Source organism: Chiloscyllium punctatum, chromosome 11, assembly GCF_047496795.1.
Source record: "Chiloscyllium punctatum isolate Juve2018m chromosome 11, sChiPun1.3, whole genome shotgun sequence".
Lineage (NCBI taxonomy): Eukaryota > Metazoa > Chordata > Chondrichthyes > Orectolobiformes > Hemiscylliidae > Chiloscyllium > Chiloscyllium punctatum.
The window spans coordinates 26,151,835-26,167,820 of record NC_092749.1 but is presented as its reverse complement, the minus strand read 5'-3'; the positions used below and the strand labels follow the sequence as shown (position 1 = coordinate 26,167,820).

Genomic DNA, 15,986 nt, shown 5'->3' with positions numbered 1-15,986 from the left:
AATTTCCATTTCACAAAGCCATGTTGGCTCTGCCTGATTACAGCATGAATTTCAAAGGTAACCTGCCATTAACAACTTAAAAATAGATTCCAGCACCTTTCCTAACAGATGTTAGTCTAACTTATCTATAATTTCTTGCTTCCTGCATTTTTCCCATTTGGAATAAAGGTGTTACATTTGCTATTTTACAATCTGCTGACAACCTTACAGATTTTAAGAGATTTTGTAAGATTATAAACAATGAATCTACTACCTGGGCTGGCATTTCCATAAAACCCTAGGATGCAGGCCATCTGATCATGGGGATTTGTTAGCCTTTACATCCAACAGTTTTTCCAGCCTCTTTTTCCTGGTGGTGGTGATTGTTTTAAGTCCATCTCCCCCATTGCCCCTTGATTGTTACCATGAGGGCAGACACAAAATTTACTAACTTAATGAGCCGGTGAAGTCACGATGGGTTGAATGGTCTTCTTCTCTATCAGAACACATTTGTGATTCTGTGACATATCTATTCAATGCCTCTGCCATTTCTTCATTTTCCATTATAATGGAGAATAAATATGACTTGAAGAAGAAGGGAGTCATATCAGAGATGTTAACTCTGTTACTCTCTACACAGATGCTGGCAGATCTGCAGAGTTCTTCCAGTACTTTCTGTTTTTATTGCAGACTGTCCTTGTTCATAGTTATATTTTAATCTCAGAGCTATAATACAGATATAAAAGGCTTTAAAATGCCTTTCTTCAAAATATTATGAACTTTGCACTTGTCAATTTTACAATTTTTTTCATCTTTCAAATTGATTACAATTCTACACACTAGCATATATGTAGCATGAAATGCAAAATCATTCCTATTTCACAAAGTTTACTATTGCCATTTGGGTTCAAAGTGCCAATTGTGATATCAAACATACTTTTTTCCCCTTTCTATCCAAATTACGGACAAATAGTTGGTTGCCATTCTGACACAAAAACATACAGGTCAATGTGTGCTTTCGGATATTAAACCATCACCTTTGCCTTGACAAAGGAATCAAGACTGGCTTGGATGCCAAGATATTCAGTAATCCACATAGGAAGTCTGATGCTAGAGAACCCATCCAAGACTACACTATAGCAAATGAGGATAAAAACTGATATTCTATAACAAATATTTTACTTGTCATTTATCACAGTTTTCCCTTATGATGTGGAATTACCATTGGCTCAACACAATACTTTAGCAGGCACAAGTCAGTCTCTTACCTGCAGTGACTGTCTCAGGAGTTCACCACAGTGGTAGCACAGTACTGTCTCTCTCTCTCTCTCTCTCTGGTGTGTAGGTGAACTGAAGCAGTAACACCCTCTGCCTTCCTTCCTGCTTTTGTTGCTTCCAAAAGTCATCGGGCAGGTTTATCAGAGAATGGGGTGGGTGTGTTTTAAACGTCCCCTCCGGGAGGAGCCTGAATCCTCACACAAATACACAGGTTCTGTCAGATATGCAGATTCTGAAAGCACAGTCATGAATTTGGACTATTCTTATCCTTCCAGCTAACTGTTTCTTCCAAAGTTTTATTTTGCTTGTGGAAAGCTTTTTAAAAAGTGCTGGAGTTGTACTGCCTGAGACTGTACTTCACAGAACTGATTTAAGTGGAAATTTCAAGCAAAATATGTATTTTTAAAAAAATGTTTACCACTCCCTTGATCATTTACAGCCCACCTGGAAAGACCACTGTCTGAGGTTTTCCTGCTGAAGTTACATGGGGGTCCATTCAGTTATCGGACCATCTTAGTGCCTCAAATGAATGTAAATATAGTTTTGTATGTTTAAGAGATGTCTTTTGCTTGTTTGGATAGAGTCAAATTCCAATGGTTCTTTGTTTCCTTGACATGCTGCTGTACAGAACCAAACTGCATGTGTGACTATAAATGTATACAATGATATTTTTTCCGTATAAAGTATATTTTTGAAATTTTAAAAAAATGTACAGGTCACCACTGAGTTTCCTGCCAAGTCTCAGAATTGATAGGATCCAACAATCTGTCAACATGCTATTTCTGGTCAGGAACTCATTTTTGGAAGTTTGCACAAAGGCATCAAGTTTCAAAGGGTTGTAATATCGTCCATGATCTGATAAATGGTCACATTTACAAGCAAGCAATGGCTACTTGGTTTATAAGTAGCAGAGAGTTGGTGGATGTATATTGAGCAAGGGATATCATGTCTTCATGGTCAAAAGAAGAGGAGTGAACTGAGGAGAAGGAAATATTTCCTCATAACAATTCTTCTTATACACCTCTGAAAATTCTGAAGGTATAGGTTTTTAGTGATACGTTATTCAGCCCAGAAGAAGGCCTGGGTTTAACCCCTTGGGTTGATTTCAGGAAGTGCAGACACTACCATTTCTGGTCAAAAGAAGCAAAGATTCATGCTCTCTCAAGAATGTTACCAGTAAACCTGGAAAGTGCACACGTTTGATCTGGGCAGCAAATATCTCAGCTTGGCTTAACCTTTACATGTATTTGTTTTTGATGCAAACAGAAGTATTGTATAACTGACCAATGTCCACTTGACCAGGTAGCAAGGTCATTAATTGAACATCAGGTAAGAAGAAAAGGTAACGTCCAGAAATACAATGCACATTTGGTATCACACATAGGTCATAGAAACACAGAAGGAGGCCATTCAGTTCATCAAGTCCGTGACAGCACATTTATGGAGAAATCTAGTCAGTCCCACTACCTCACTCTGACCTCATAACGCTGCAAATGTGACTTAGATTATTTACTGAAAACCTGGACTGGAATGTAAACCTGAAATGTTTGACTCAGAAGCAAGTGTGATACAAACTAAACAAAGCCTCCATTAGAGGGATGGAAAAAATGACAAGCATTCAAAGTGGGATATTCAATGAGCTACAGGAGAACATGCTGTTTCCACCATGCATCAATAAAGCAAATTGTCCATTACATGGGCAGAGTGGCAGAGCAGGTGAACAGCAATAACATTACCCTCAGGACATGGCTGTGAAACAAGGATAGATTCAATAACTACACAAGGCTTTGTAAAGTAAGTCTCTTAAATCATATATCTCATTAGTTACTTCCTTAGCTTTATATGGCCCTGAAGCCCCAGCATTCAGCCCCCTGACATTCTCCATCTCCAATTCCCCCACACCTCATCCCTTTCCAGGTATTCTTGCATAGCTGCCTACACTTGCTTCTCCTCCTATCATTCCTATAACAACACCATGTACCAGTTAGCCTCCTTGCTCACACAGGTACACTGGTGCAATAACCTCTGTCGCATCCTCTGCCATAATTCACACACCAGCAACACTACTTGTGCCTGACAAGCACACCCTCAAATAACATTGACACAATCCATTCTCTCCTGCAGGGTATGATGCAAATAATTATATTGAGCAGGTACCCAAAGTTGGATAACACCAATCTTTCATGTGTTCGTTTCCATTGGAAGGACAGGTGATGGATTTCATGGGCAATAGGTACACCTAGCAAAGAAAGAGAATGAGTCCTGTGAGGTTTTTTTTTTACCATTTTTCTCTTTTTGGCTAAGTCTCACCCATATGCATGACAAATTCTTTCTGCTTACCCATGCCACAAAATACAGGGTCTTATCTGTCACTTCAATGTCAGTTCCAAAAACTCCTTGGAATATGGCTGTGAGGGCCCAGAGAAGAATGAGAAGGCAACAGAAATATTGCTTGAGTTGCATTTACAGACTCCAGTTCACAGTTTGGTACAATAGTACAGGAAGATTGGTTGGAGGGGGCTAGATTAGATGCTCCTAGTGTTAATGCACAGAATGAAGGGCAGGGGGATAAGAAGGGCTAGGTATCAGCTTGTCATTGAGAGTGCTGGCATTCAAGCCTGCTCACAGAGGGTACCAATGAAGATGTCAAATGGCCACCTATGAAATCAGTATTTGACTGGAATTTCTGTGAAATGGTGGATTGGCACAAAAAGGAAGTTTTGCCCACCCAGTTGTTAACACACTGAAGTTACATGAACTGGATTCTCATGTTAAAAATCGTACAACATCAGGTTTTAGTCCAACAGGTTTAATTGGAAGCACTAGCTTTTGGAGTGCTACTCCTTCATCAGGTGGTTGTGGAGTACACAATTGTATGACACAGAATTTATAGCAAAAGTTTACAGTGTGATATAACTGAAATTATACATTGAAAAATACCTTGATTGTTTGTTAAGTCTCTCATCTGTTAGAATGACCATGTTAGTTTCACTTCTTTCATATGTAAATCACAAAACGTTTTTAAAAAGTTACATTAGTTTAACAATTGGTGTCAACCCAGATAATACGTTGAAGGCGTTAGACCCTGTGTGCAGTTTTTGAGCAAAGTACAATGTAACTCTGCAAATACAAATTCACCCCACAAATATATATGTGTATGTGTGCATGTGGGTTTGTTTGTGTGTCTGTCTGTCTGGGGTGGGGGGGGGGGGGGGGAGGATGCTGTGAGTGTCTGTGAGAGAGAGTGTATATGTGTGTGCGTGAGTGTAAAGGGGTCTAAGTCTGTGATAGGGTGCATGTGTGAGTGTGGGAGTGTGTGCGCCTGTAGGATTGTGTGTGTGCGCGCGCGTGCCTGGGTATGTGTATAGTGCAATGGTGGTTACATGTGGTGTGACATGAACCCAAGGTCCTGGTTAAGGCCCTCCCTATGGGTACCGAACTTAACTATCAGCCTCTGTTCGGCCACATTTCACTGTTGCCTGTTCCGAAGTCTGCCTTGGAGGATGATCACCCGAAGGTCCGAGGTCAAATATCCTGACCCGCTGAAATGTTCTCCAACTGGAAGGGAACCACTCAAGTGGTGGCTGAGCAGAGGCTGATAGCTAAGTTCAGTACCCATAGGGAGGGCCTTAACCAGGACCTTGGGTTCATGTCACACTACAGGTGACCACCACTGCACTATATATACACGCAGACACTCGTACACAGACGCACACACACACACGGACATGCACACATACATATATATGTTTGTGGGGTGAATTTGTACTTGCAGAGTTATATTGTACTTTGCTCAAAAACTGCATGTGTCCATGTAAGACTCTGTTAACTCATTTTTAGATTAGAATCAGTCTAAACATTATGGCAGAGGCAACAGCACACAGCGGGCTAACACGCTAACACCTTCAACATATTATCTGGGCTGACACCAATTATTATAGTTAACCTGAGAATGTAACTTCTAAAAAAGGGTTTGTGAGTTACATATGAAGAAAGTGAAACTAACATGGTCATTCTAACAGATGAGAGACTTAAGGTATTTTTCAATGTAAAATTTTAGTTACATCACACTGTAAACTTTTGCTATAAATTCTGTGTCTTACAATTGCGTACTCCACAACCACCTGATGAAGGAGCAGCACTCTGAAAGCTAGTGCTTCCAATTAAACCTGTTGGACTATAACCTGGTGTTGTGTGATTTTTAACTTTGAACACCCAGTCCATCTCTAAATCATGGATTCTCGTGGGTTATGCAAAGCAGTTTTTCTCAGTGCACTGGCCTGACAGTCAGCGGTTATACACACAAGCTTCAGCAAAGCAATCGACAAAGTTCCTTCTGATAGATGAGTTAGTAAAGTCAGATCACATGGGACCCGGGGGATACAAAATTGATTGAAGGAAGGAAATAGAGCATGGTGGTAGAGGGTTTCTTTTCGAACTTGAGACCTGTGACTAGCAGTGTGCCGCAAGGATCGGTGCCGGAGGATCCATTGTTTTTCACCATTTTTATAAATGACTTGGATGTCAATATAGGAGACCTGGTGGATAAGTTTTCAGATGACACCAAAATAGGTAGTATAGTGGACAGTGAAGAAGATTGTCCCAGAGTACAACTGGAACCTTGATCAGATGGAGAAAGTGAGGACTGCAGATGCTGGAGATCAGAGCTGAAAAATATGTTGCTGAAAAAGCGCAGCAGGTCAGGCAGCATCTGAGGAACAGGAGAATCGACGTTTCGGGCATTAGCCCTTCTTCAGGAATGAGGAAAGTATCTCTCCCCCAAGTCCCCTCCTCCCTACTTTTTATCCCCTCCCCCAAGTCCCTCCTCCCTACCTTTTATCCCCTCCCCCAAGTCCCTCCTCCCTACCTTTTATCCCCTCCCCCAAGTCCCTCCTCCCTTACCTTTTATCCCCTCCCCCAAGTCCCTCCTCCCTACCTTTTATCCCCTCCCCCAAGTCCCTCCTCCCTACCTTTTATCCCCTCCCCAAGTCCCTCCTCCCTACCTTTTATCCCCTCCCCCAAGTCCCTCCTCCCTACCTTTTATCCCCTCCCCAAGTCCCTCCTCCCTACCTTTTATCCCCTCCCCCAAGTCCCTCCTCCCTACCTTTTATCCCCTCCCCAAGTCCCTCCTCCCTACCTTTTATCCCCTCCCCACGTCCCTCCTCCCTACCTTTTATCCCCTCCCCAAGTCCCTCCTCCCTACCTTTTATCCCCTCCCCGAAGTCCCTCCTCCCTACCTTTTATCCCCTCCCCCAAGTCCCTCCTCCCTACCTTTTATCCCCTCCCCCAGTCCCTCCTCCCTACCTTTTATCCCCTCCCCCAGTCCCTCCTCCCTACCTTTTATCCCCGCCCCCAGTCCCTCCTCCCTACCTTTTATCCCCTCCCCAAGTCCCTCCTCCCTACCTTTTATCCCCTCCCCCAGTCCCTCCTCCCTACCTTTTATCCCCTCCCCCAGTCCCTCCTCCCTACCTTTTATCCCCTCCCCCAGTCCCTCCTCCCTACCTTTTATCCCCTCCCCCAGTCCCTCCTCCCTACCTTTTATCCCCTCCCCCAAGTCCCTCCTCCCTACCTTTTATCCCCCTCCCCCATGTCCCTCCTCCCTACCTTTCACCTCAGCCTGCTGGACACACTTTCCCCATTTCTAAAACCAGGACAGAACCCCACTGGTCCTCACCTACCACCTCACCAACCTCCATGTACAGCGTTTCATCCACCATCATTTCCGCCACCTCCAAACGGACCCCACCACCAGGGATATATTTCCCTTCCCTCCCCTATCAGCGTTCCGAAAAGACCACTCCCTCCGTGACTCCCTCGTCAGGGCCCCCCCCCCCCCCCCCCCCCCCCCACCAACCCAACCTCCACTCCCGGCACCTTCCCCTGCAACCGCAAGAAATGCAAAACTTGCGCCCACACCTCCTTCCTTACTTCCCTCCAAGGCCCCAAAGGATACTTCCATATCCGCCACAAATTCACCTGCACCTCCACACACATCATTTACTGCATCCGCTGCACCCGATGTGGCCTCCTCTATATTGGGGAGACAGGCCGCCTACTTGCGGAACGTTTCAGAGAACACCTCTAGGACACCCGGACCAACCAACCCAACCACCCCGTAGCTCAACACTTCAACTCCCCCTCCCACTCCACCAAGGACATGCAGGTCCTTGGACTCCTCCATCGCCAGACCATAGCAACACGACGGTTGGAGGAAGAGCACCTCATCTTCCGCCTAGGAACTCTCCAACCACAAGGATGAACTCAGATTTCTCCAGTTTCCTCATTTCCCCTCCCCCCACCTTGTCTCAGTTAAATCCCTCGAACTCAGCATCGCCTTCCTAACCTGCAATCTTCTTCCTGACCTCTCTGCCCCCACCCCACTCTGGCCTATCACCCTCACCTTGACCTCCTTCCACCTATCGCATTTCCAACGCCCCTCCCCCAAGTCCCTCCTCCCTACCTTTTATCTTAGCCTGCTTGACACACTTTCCTCATTCCTGAAGAAGAGCTTATGCCCAAAACGTCGATTCTCCTGTTCCTTTGATGCTGCCTGACCTGCTGCGCTTTTCCAGCAACACATTTTCAACATGTTTTTATTGCCTCATTTACATTCCATGAGATCCTCAGCATGAAATGTAAGTGCAAAGCAGACTCTAAAATACCATTGCAGGTATTGCCACACACAAAAACACAGGCTGCTCTGTATAAAAGTTGGAGGTAGTAAGTACCATATGGTTATCACAACACAACATCCCATTGTGTGTGAAAATGGTGCCTGGTTTACAGTAAGATTCAATACTAAGTAGACCTCAGGTTTCTTACTGGAACATATTTGGCCAAGTTAAAAGTGCAAGCATGAGAAGACGGCATAAATGTATTTTGATAATATTTTACATCATCAAGAGTGAAGTTTAAAAAGAAAAATTTAAAACTCTGTTTCCAGATCTTTTCTATAAATTTATCACGTTACACATCATAAATAGACCCTTTATTTTTATTGCTTCTTAGGATATGGGTATGGCTGGAAAAGCTAGCATTTGTTGCTCAGTCCCAGGTGCCCTTTTAAAGGGAGTGATTTGCAAGGCTATTTCAGACTGCAGTTAAGGATCTATGACTTTGGCATGAAAGGGATGGTGATGTAAGACCAGAAAAGTTCAGGACAATAAAGAATCGTGAATTTTATGACCATCTTTCAAACGTTTTAAATTGTATTTCCATTTTCAAATGGTGATGGTTTAATGTTAACCTGCATTCTCTGCTTCGTTAGCCCAAACTTCTAGATTACTAATCCAAAGCCATAACCATTCTATTACGTGGAGGTGTTGGTGTTGGTGTTGGACTGGGGTGGACCAGGTCAGAAGTCAGATGACACCAGGTTATAGTCTAATAGGTTTTATTTGAAATCACAAGCTTTTGGAGCGCTGGCCCTTCATGACCTTATTTCATCTAACATCTACATTCCCAGATAACAAGAAGTAGTTAATTTTGCTCATTGGGAAGCCTGAAAGGAACCAGTGTTCAAAAGGTTCATATTCCAACACTCTAGTTTAAGATAAACGCCCTCCCTTCGTCTAAGTTACCTGAAACCATTAACATTTTAAATCCTTCGATCATATCCTTTGAACTTCAGAAGCAAACTAATAATTTAAAGACCCCTGTCTATTTCTAATTTGTAGCCAATTTAATATCACAGTAAATTCTATCAAAGGAATGTGTTTCAAAGTTAGATAAATATTTTCTTTTCATTTGAGTTCTCAATCAAAAAACCAAAACAATCAATTTATTATATAAAGAAATAAAGGAAAAACCATGCAAATAAGGTTCTTGGCTGTGGTTAAAAGCTATCTAGATAGAAGTGCAGGAAAGAGGCAGGTCTAACTTTGACAGAGATTTGGCTAAATTGTAAACCAACCTTTAAGTATCAAACTTTATTGACACAATTTGCATTTTGTTTAGTTTAGTGCTAATCGGCACTCTATGCCCAACATGTGAGTGACAACCATGTCAATATCACACTCATAATAACTTCTTATCTATCATGTTATAAGCTTGCTGCTTTAAATAGATCAGAGACAACTGACTTTATTAAAATATACATTTTCCATTCAGTAACTGTACCAAAACTTGGAGCAACTGTTACAACCAAGGCATCTGCAAACTGTACAGAGACAGAAGTGGTTACTAGAAGAGAAAATGGTGCAAAGGATCACAGAAAGTGAACGCATGTGTCGCACTGTAACAGGAGACCACCATTCATTGACATACCTAGATATAGATCATTATAACACAGTACAGGCCTCTCGGCCCTCGCTGTTGTGCCGGCCTTCAAACACGTTGAAAAGAAAATGAAATGAGCAACAAGTCCAATCTTCAATGCCTCAGAGGAAGCACAGTTCGGACTTCAGATCCTTATTTGCTCAGTTCCCCAATTTAAATCAATGTTGAGGGAGGAGACATTGACCAGAAGCTTCATTACCTTTCTTCGAAAGAATAAGGGAAACCAGAAAATGCTTCTGCAAGTTGTCCTGGCATTTGACCATGGGCGGCATAACAGAAAACCTGAAGGTTTGCATTTTCTATCACTTTTCTATCCTCAAAGAAAATGCGCAAGTAATTGATCAGGACTGAACACTGTTGCCTGCACTGTTAGATTTCAGCTGTAAGCTGGTATGTTTACTAAGTTCCTTTAAAGATTTTGTAAAGAATCAACAGCTTCAAGCATCAAATCAGTTTACTTTGTGATAAAAAGCAGCATACCTTAGGTTGGACTTTATTAATATACTTTCTGCGTGTGTAATACGATAACCTTAGAAACACAGGAAGGTATAAGGTTAACAGAGTCTGTCAAGCCAGTCTGTTATTTTGATCATTTTTAACATTTATACTTTCTCCATAACCTTCTTACCAAATATATATTCCAAATATCCTTGAAGGCATAAAACTATTCAATGAAATCTAGAATGGAAAACATGAAGTGATCTGAAGTAAATTCCTAACTCAGTGTAATGGCAATTGGTTATATTTGTTTTGATCCAAGTTAAGTTATTTTTAGGAGAGAGCAGCAGATTTAATGTTTTGAGTCCAATATGATGCTTCGTCTAAGTCATAGAGTCATAGAGATGTACATCACGGAAACAGACACTTCAGTTCAACTAATCCATGCCAACCAGACATCCTAAATTAATCTCGTCCCATTTGCCAGCATTTGGCCCATATCCCTCTAAACCCTTCCTATTCATATACTCATCCAGATGCCTTTTAAATGTTTTAATTGTATCAGCCTCCATCACTTCAGCTGGCAGCTCATTCCATACATGATACATCCTCTCCAAGAAAAGGTTGCCCCTTAGGTCCCCTATAAATCTTTCCCCCCTCACTTTAAACCTATGCCCTCTAGTTCTGGACTACCCCAATCCAGGGAAAAGATCCTGAGTATTTAGCCTATCCATGCCCCTCATGATTTTATAAACCGCTATAAGGTCACCCCGCAGTCTCCAATACTCCAGGGAAAACAGCCCCAGCCTATTTAGCCTCTCTCTATTTATAACCATGGCAACATGGTTGTAAATCTTCTCTGAACACTCTCAAGTTTCACAAGTTTCAAACCAATGGACTTCCAGAAGGCTTGTGATGAAGTCCCACATAAGACACTGCTAGCTAATGTAGAAGCCCACAGAACGAGGGCAAATTATTGACATGGATAGTACATTAGGTGAAAATGAGGACTTCAGATGCTGGAGATCGGAGTCAAGATTAGAGTGGTGTTGGAAAAGCACAACAGATCAGGCAGCATTCGAAGAGCAGGAAAATCGCGTTTCGGCTCCTGCCCGAAATGTTGATTTTCCTGCTCCATGGATAGGAAATTACTTGAGTGGCTGGAAACAGAACTGGAATAATGGGTAAGTACTCAAATTGGCAGGCCGTGACTAGTGGCGTCCCACAGAAAACTGTCTTAGAGTGTCAATTATTCACAATATTCATTAATGAATTGAATAATGGCATGAGAAGTCAAATGCACAAATCTGCCATTGGCACTAAATTGGGAAGCATTGTGGACAGTATTGCCGACACCATAAAATTACGACAGGATACAGATAGATAAGGTGAATGGACAAAGCTATGACAGGTGGATTTTACTATAAGCAAGAGTGAAGATATCCATTTTGGACCAAAAATGATAGATCGCCACCACAGGAATGCCAACACCAACCCAAAGAAATGCAAACATATAAATAAAAAGCAGGAATCATGTATAGTGCTTCGCCTGAGGTCCACTGAAGATGTTACCTAGTAGGGTGACAAAACGTCTGGAAATGAACCTTCCAGCTTGGCGAGCAAATCTACATCCATAGATCAGGGTATTCTTTAGAAGGACCAAAGTTAAATACAGTGGATGTCCAACAAGTTTTGGGGTTCAGATTTATTACACTTTAAAATGCCAGGAATGTGTGCACAAAATAGTCAAGGAGGTTAATGGAATGCTGGCATTCATATCTAAGGGGCTGGAGTATAATGATGCAGATGTTATGCTGTAGTTATACAAAACCATAGTTGGGCCCTACTTTGAGTGCTGTGAGCAGAATTGGACACCACTCTCCAGGAAGGATGTTTTGGCCCTGGAGAGAGTTCAACACAGGTTTTACAAGGATAACACCTGGACTTCAGAGGTTAGGTTATGAGACAAATTAGGCCTTTATTCTTTAGAATTTCGAAAGTTAAGTGGTGATCTAATCAAGATTTTCAAGATAGCAACAGGGAAAGACAGGGTAGATAAAGATAATCTATTCCCTCTGGTTGAAAATTCTCAAACCAGGGGCGATAGTGTAAGAATTAGGGCCAGGCCATTCAGGAGAGAATTAGAAAGCACTTCTAAACACAAACAATAATGGAGGTTTGGAATTATTTCTCTCAAACTGTGGTGGATGCTAATTCAGTTGTTAAATTTGAACCTAAGATAGACAAATTTTTATTGAGCAATGGTATCAAGGGAAATGGGTTCAAGGCAGGCAAATGGAGTAAGGCCACAGATTAGCCATGATCTCATTGGTGGAGCAAGCTCAAGGGACTGAATGGCCTACTCCTGTCCTGAGTCTGAGGGTTGGCACTGAGAAAAGGTGGGGGGAGGGGAAATGAGGAAACTGGACAAATCTGCATTCATCCCTTGTGGTTGGAGGGTTCCTAGGCGGAAGATGAGTTGCTCTTCCTCCAGGCGTCGTGTTGCCATGGTCTGGCGATGGAGGAGGCCAAGGACCTGCATGTCCTTGGCAGAGTGGGAGGGGGAGTAAAAGTGTTCAGCCACGGGGCGGTTGGGTTGGTTGGTGCGGGTGTCCCAGAGGTGTTCTCTGAAACGTTCCGCAAGTAGGCGGCCTGTCTCCCCAATGTATAGGAGGCCACATCGGGTGCAGCGGATGCAGTAAATGATGTGTGTGGAGGTGCAGGTGAATTTCTGATGGATATTGAAGGATCCCTTGGGGCCTTGGAGGGAAGTGAGGGGGGAGGTGTGGGCACAAGTTTTGCATTTTGTGCGGTTGCAGGGGAAGGTGCCGGGAGTGAAGGTTGGGTTGGGGGGGGGGGGTGTGGATCTGACAAGGGAGTCGCGGAGGGAGTAGTCTTTCTGGAACGCTGATAGGGGAGAGGAGGGAAATATATCCTTGGTAGTGGGGTCTGTTTGGAGTTGGCGGAAATGACGAAGGATGATACGATGTATCTGGAGGTTGGTGGGGTGGTAGGTGAGGACTAGTGGGGTTCTGTCCTGGTGGCGATTGGAGTGGCGGAGTTCAAGGGTGGAGGAGCGGGAAGTGGAGGAGATGCGGTGGAAGACCATGGCAACATGCCGCCTGGAGGAAGAGCGACTCATCTTCCGCCTAGGAACCCTCCAACCACAAGGGATGAACTCAGATTTCTCCAGCTTCCTCATTTCCCCTCCTTCCACCTTTTCTCAGTCCCAATCTTCAGACTCAGCACCGCCTTCTTGACCTGCAATCTTCTTCCCAACCTCTCTGCCCCCACCCCCTCTCCAGCCTATCACATTCCCAACCTCCCTCCCCCAACTCCCTCCTCCCTACCTTTTATCTTAGCCTGCTTGGCATACCCTCCTCATTCCTGAAGAAAGGCTTATGCCCGAAACGTTGATTCTCCTTCTCCTTTGATGCTGCCTGACCTGCTGCGCTTTTCCAGCAACACATTTTTAAGGTCTGATCCCCAGCATCTGCAGTCCTCACTTTCTCCTAACCAATCCTATGGCCACTGGTAGCAGATCCTTTATTTACTGGTAGGTCAGGGAAGAAATGTTTAACAGTGACCATCTCCTCTTCCCCTGTGGACTTTAGATTGAAGACATACTGAGCTTGAGCCCAACTTCTTCTCCTTGTCTCCCAAAGGCATCACCTCACAGCGATGTGTTGTTCCACTGATACTGGTTCCTTGCAGTGCTTTGTCACAATGAATTAAAAGTGAAATACTGCAGATGCTGGAAATCCAAAGTGAAATCAATAAGTGCTGTAAGCCATCAACAGCTTTGTCAGCATCTGTGGAGAAAGACTAAATAAAAACTGAAAGAACTGAGGATGCTGGAAATCAGAAAAAAAACCCAGAAAATTGCTGGAAAAACTCAACAGGTCTGGCAGCATCTGTGAGAGAGAAATCAGAGTTAATGTTTTGGATCCAGTGAGCCTTCCTTGGAATTCAGAACTGATCTCCCCCCCACAGATGTTGTCAGACCTGTGGAGCTTTCCCAGCAATTTCTGTTTTTGTTTCAGTGGAGAAAGCAATGCAGGATCCATTTGGCCAATAGTAGGTCCCCCGCTGTTGTTTGAAAGCAACTTAACCACTACCCCATTCAAACCTGTCACCCTTCCCGTTCCACACAACATCAAGAATTGTATCTTCTGCCTAAACTACAAAGGAATATCTCCCCAGTCCTTATCTTCCTGCTTGTTTGTTCCAGTATTCTAAAATGGGTCATGTAGAAGGCAGCACATTTTTAAAAAAAATGACAGCAGGCATAGATTAGATCTGAGGATCGCAAGTAAGAACCTCTCTGAATTCCAGGTAGAGAATGTCAGAGTCTGTAAGTCAATTTTAATATAATGGGTGGCATATAACCTTCTACCTGCAGAGTCCATGCCAATCTTCCCTCCAAAGCTGACGTACATTCCAGAGCCTGGAGTTACTTGCACTAGACATTGATGCAGGTTACCCAGTGAAAACGTGGGAGGCTACATCCGAGAACTAGGAATGAGGTTACAAATTCTGCTTTCAACAAGGTGGAACAATTTTATAGTCTGCAGTCCTATCATTTGTGAATGAATAGATAAGAGAGTGAGAGAGAAAAGGGAGAGAAGAAAAGAGAGGAATGAAGGGATAAAGGAACAGACAAAGAAGGACTGGCACTCGTACAGAATCTTTCATGACAGATATCCCAAAGTAGGTTACAACTGGTTATGTACTCTTGAAGCGCAGGAAACAATAGAGAGATGATGATTGCAGTAGACTGGGTCTGGGCACGATGAATTAAGGAACCTCTTTCAGCACCGATGTTCATCTAATTTTAAATCTCTTTTTCTAAGAGTAGAACAGTTTTTCAAGAGTTGGACTGAAGTTATCACCAGAAAGATTGATTTCTGAAATTTGTGCCTTGATCAAGACAAATAGGATGCAAATATATTCGCTCCCACCATCTACAATACATGCTAATAGTGCCACCACCTAGCAACAGGAACTTATCAGAAAATCTAGACACACCAGAGAATCTAAACACACCATTTCAATCTGCAGACATAACTCATACTGTTGTGCAATTGTGTAAGGGTTGGCATGACAGAAATGTAACCTAACAAAAATGCTCAGAGGAAGTACTTCTGAGACAGTAATGTTTGTTCTTAACAAATAAACTGTATTGGCAACGGATGTTTTTAGCCTTGACTAATGTAGAGATTTGGGAGTCCTCATCCATGAATCACAAAAAGCTAGTATCCAAATTCAAGAGGGTTACAGTGAAGGCAAATGGAATGTTGGCCTTTAATGCAAAGTGAATGGAATATTAAAGTAGTGAAATGTCTTTTAAGGAAAGAACCTGCCATCCTTATCTGGTCGGCTCTGTACGTGACTTCAAACCCATGTGTTTGACTCTTAACTGGGCAATTACGGATGGGCAATCAATGCTGTCCTAGTATTTATGATACCCACATCCTATGAATGAATAAAACAAAAATCTAAGAAAGAAATACCGGCATTGGAGGCAGTCTAGAGAAGGTTCACTCAGCTGATACCAGGTATGGAGGGACGGCTAATGAGAAGACATTGAGTAGGTGGGACACTACACATTGGAATTTAGAAGAGGAGACCTTATTGAAACACACAAGATTCTTAAGGGTCTTGGCAGAGTACATGTGGAAAGATTGTTTCCCCTTGTGAGAGAATCGAGGACCAGAGGACATAATCTCCAGAATAAGAGGTCACACAGTTAAGACAGAGATGAGGGAAAATTTCATCTCTCAGAGGGTAGTGAATTTGTGAAATTCTTTCCTGCACAGAGCTGTCACTGCTAGGACTTTAAGTATATTCAAGGTTAAGATGAATATATTTTTAATTAATAAGGGAATCAAATTTCATAGGGAAAAGGCAGCAAGATGAAGTTTAGGATTATCAGATTAGCCGCAATCTTATTGAATAGCAGAACAAAGTCAGTGAGCTGAATGGCCTGCTTCTGCTCTTAATATTTTCTAGTC

The 15,986-nt window shown here is 42.9% G+C and overlaps 1 protein-coding gene across 3 annotated transcripts in view; it reads right to left on the bottom strand.

Moving 5' to 3' along the window:
• The window catches only part of LOC140482838 (neuroblast differentiation-associated protein AHNAK), a 49,839-nt gene extending 48,481 nt beyond the window's left edge, over positions 1-1,358 (bottom strand). For 2 of the 3 annotated variants that reach the window (XM_072580521.1, XM_072580520.1), the window contains exon 1: positions 1,248-1,324. The gene's annotated coding sequence lies outside the window, so the exon portion shown is untranslated. Of the gene's footprint in view, positions 1-1,247 lie in introns of all 3 variants that reach the window. The other variant, XM_072580519.1, reaches the window with a different exon arrangement.
• Positions 1,359-15,986: the final 14,628 nt, after the last annotated feature.